This window comes from Pteropus medius, unplaced genomic scaffold (assembly GCF_902729225.1).
Source record: "Pteropus medius unplaced genomic scaffold, Ma_sr-lr_union100, whole genome shotgun sequence".
Taxonomy (NCBI): Eukaryota; Metazoa; Chordata; class Mammalia; order Chiroptera; family Pteropodidae; genus Pteropus; species Pteropus medius.
The window spans coordinates 21,917,236-21,921,475 of NW_024351730.1; the positions used below are offsets into that span (position 1 = coordinate 21,917,236).

Sequence of the window (4,240 nt, forward strand, 5' to 3'; positions counted from 1 at the left end):
TGATCTCTGAATTTGTAAGGCCCACCATGCAAGCCTCTCTTGAGCTTGTCAAATTTAATGTGTCCCCTTTTTCATCCATAGTAGAGAAATAATTTCAAAAGTAATCACATGTATGAAGTCTTTCTAATTGTAAAATCACACTCTTTAAACTTAAGTTTCATGAAATCAGTTGATATATAGACATTTTATTATTTTTATTTTTATTTTTATTTTTTTATTTTTTTAGGTGAGGCAACCCTTGGTTGACCTCACAGATTGTAAGGACCTTGTCAGTTTACAATCCCTTATTTTATTTATTTATTTTTTTTACACCTACAGCACCTGGTCTTCCTAGGTGGTCTCCCATCAAAGTACTAACCAGGCCCGACACTACTTAGCATCCAAGATCAGATGGCATCAGGCTTGTTCAGGGTAGCATGGCTGTAGACGATACATGGACATTTTAATCTGTTAAAATGTCCATAATCTGTTGCATTGGCAACAATTAGCTAAGCAGAGAGAAGTGTGCAAGTGTGTTTTCTGTTTGAGAGTGATTGGTCAATGATGTGTACCTTGTCATAATTTGACAACATTTTGATACCTAATATTTATTGTGTTAAACATATATTAAAATTTTTGTCATTTCTTGCAGCAAAGAATTCGTTTGTTAAGTTCGTTTTTGTTTCTGTTGTTTACCTTTCCCACAGTTTTTAGAAGACTTTAATTTTTTAGAGCAGTGTAAGGTTCACAGCAGAATTGAGTGGGAGATGCAGAAATTTCCCATAATACCCCCTGCCTCCGCATATGCATAGCCTCCCCTATTATCAACATCACCCAAAAAGTAAGAAAAGACTGGTACATTTTTTAGAATTTTTGAACCCACATTGACACAGCATAATCACTCCAAGTTTATAGTTTACATAATGGTTCACTCTTAATTTTGTACATTCTATGGATTTGGACAAATGTATAAAGACATGTACCTATCATTATAATATAAAACTATTTTCACAACCCTAAAAGTCCTCTGTGCTCCACCTATTCATTCCTCCCTCCCCATTAACTCCTGGCAACTGCTGATCTTTTTATTGATTTCATAGTTTTGCCTTTTCCAGAATATCATATAGTTGGAACCATACATTATGTAGTCTTTTCCGATTGCCTTCTTTCACTAAGTAGTATGCATTTAAGGTTTCTCCCTGTCTTTCATTGGCCTAACAGCATTTTTGTTTTGTTTTGTTTTGTTTGTTTTTTGTTTTTTGTTTTTTAACACTGAATAATATTCCATTGCCTGGATGTACCACACTATACCTACTGAAGGACATCTTGGTTCCTTCCAAGTTTGGGCAATTATGAATAAAATTGCAGTTTTTTGTGTGGACATAAGTTTTAAACACCTTTGGGTAAATACCAAAAAGCATGATTGCTGGAACATATGGTAAGAATTTGTTTAGTTTTGTAAGAAACTACCAAACTCTCATCCAAATTTGTTGTGCCATTTTATCATTTTCAATGGCAAGGAACGAGAGTTCCTGTTGCTCCACATCCTAGTCAACATTTATGGTACAAGTGTTCCAGATTTAGGCCATTCTAATAAGTGAGTAGTGATATCTCATTGTTATTTTAATTTACATTTCCCAGATGACATATGAGGTGGAGTATCTTTATATGCTTATTCATCATCTGTATAACTTCTTATAGGTGAGGTGTGTGTTAAGGTCTTTGGCCCTTTTTTTTAATTTAAATTGTTTGTTTTCTTATTGTTGAGTTTTAAGAGTTCTTTATATGTATTAGATAGCAGTCTTTTATCTTTTTTTGCAAATATTTTATCCCAGTCTGTGGCTTGCCTTTTCATTTCCTTCTTTTGACCTTGTCTTTCACAGAGGAGTTTTTAATTTTAATTAAGTGCTTCCCCACATTTTTAATATATCTAATGACCTCTGTTCATGTTCATTAGATGCATTATAATTTTTAATTTTTTCCCATGGCTAATTATATCTGAGAAATTCTCTACTCAACTTTGTTCAAAGTATAAGTACAGAACTTCATTGCATCATAAACAACTAGATATATATCCACCTCTCCTAACTGCAAGTTCCTTGAGGGCATTGACCTCTGCTTTATTTGCTTTCAGTTACAGGTATCCAGCACAATTCCGGTCCCATGGAAGTTACAGTGTACTTTAACTACTATACCTTGAGCATGTCTTTTTTCCCCTACTTGGTGATGAGCTTTATTCCAGGTTCTGGGATTCTTGACACCTAGAACTAACACAGAGAAACATTAAAGTAGGTACAAGGAACTGTGAAAGTTGATCATACTGGCCATCTTCTCTATGTCACTACTCTCTAAAGCCTCAAAGAACACAGCTACAAGACTTGCATTTATTAGATAATGGGGATGATAGTAGTACATATAGAATTACATCATTGAGAACAAATGTCTTTCTCTCACACAGCACCCTCCCCTGTTTTATATAACATTGATTTTTTTATTTTTAGATCAGAGAATCTAGCATGCTGTCATTCTTCTTCTTATTATTTTTTTAACCAAGGCATTAGTTTGTTTAGGAGTTAGGGTGCTAAACTTTCATACTCATGGAATAGAGCCTGACACATAGTAGACACTCAAAGAATATTTGTTGAATGAATGAGGTAGTGAATATTTACTATCTTTACTTAATAGACTTAAACAAATAGGTTTTCTTTTCTCCCTACTATCAATGAATAAGCTATTTCCAACTTGCACCTTTATCACAAGAGTTTTTGCAAGTCCTATTAAAAGAGAAAAGAAACTTAAAACAGGAAAACTTATAAACACAGGATCAAGAAATTAGAAATGGAAATGCCCTACTAGGTCTAATTCATGCTTGAGCTAGTGGTTGAGGCAGTGTTTTTTCCAGTCTTTTTCTTCTAAAGAAAATCAATATCTTATGTCAATAAATTTGGACCTCCAGGAATTTTCAATTTAATCATTTACTTCTAGAAGAATAATTTCACCATGGGACAGACTTGAAAAAAAAATTATTCTTCATGTGCTTTGATTTTCCTCCTTTTTCTTGACTTGGGATTATTCATTGCACTCTTATCTTTGATTGGCACCAGAAATATCCTTCTTTCTTTCATTTATAAAAAGTTTAGTTTAACAATTAATACATTTAACTGTTCATACCCAATCAACATCAACGAATATTGCTGTATACCTTCTATTATTTTTGTAATCTTTCCTTTTCTTCAAAACCTTGAAACATTTTTTGTTTGGAAACTCTGAATGGTAATAAAAGTTCAGGGTCTTTCTGGGGTTTAAACAGAAGTAAGTGAACAATTAAAATTTAAAATTCTTTTAAATATTCCTTGATAGGGAGTAACCTAATAGTTATAGCTATTTTATTAGTGAAGTATTTAGAATTATCATCAAATTACTTTGCATATATGCCATGATTTTCCTCTTAATAGCTCCAACATAGTGAAACTTGGGATAAAATAGATGAACATTTAGGACTACTGAATGTAGTCAGTGTGCTCTCTTGGAGAGGCAGGGGTTCAAAATCAAGAGGTAGCATAGTGCTTTTTATAGTCGACAGTTCAGTAAATATTTGATAAATTTAATTAAATAGCTAACCGACCTCTACTAATTATACCAATGCTTATATTTTGAAGTGTCACCAGATTGTTAACTTCAGAACCATGTGTTGCTTTCTAAAATAACTCTAATCTCAAAAAATTCAGGAGATACCACACAGTACAAGACTGTTAATTAACTATCATTTTTAAAAATTAGAGTAGGATTCACCATTTTCGATGGGATTCAATACAATTTATTAAGGAAGAGAGAGATGTAGCAAATTAGCAATTACAGTTTATAACTCAGATTTTCTCATAAAAGAGTGTATGTTACCTTTAAGTCAGAAACTTAATTAAGTGTTCTGAATTTACATGAGTCAAAACAAGATAAAATGAGTTTCTGTGGGAAAAGCTATATTAAAATTACATTTGAGAGAATCCCTCCACTTAAGAAAGAATTGCTACTGTAAATTAACAAAGTCAGTTCTGTAATAAAATTTCCTGTAGATTTTTGAGATTAGAACACTCGACTTTTAGGTATGCTGTCTGAAAGCAGAGAAGTAAAGTCAGATCTCTTCAGGATATTCAATCCAATAACTACATAAAAACTACAGTTCTGCCATATGATGAAACACAATGTATTTTAAACATCATTGCAGTACATTTGAACTAACAGAGTTTATATGTTATTATTAATT

The 4,240-nt window shown here is 32.5% G+C and overlaps 1 pseudogene; it reads right to left on the minus strand.

Annotated features, from left to right (window-relative positions):
• Positions 1-309: 309 nt before the first annotated feature.
• LOC120588588 (uncharacterized) lies at positions 310-428 on the minus strand (annotated as a pseudogene).
• Between the last annotated feature and the right edge of the window lie 3,812 nt (positions 429-4,240).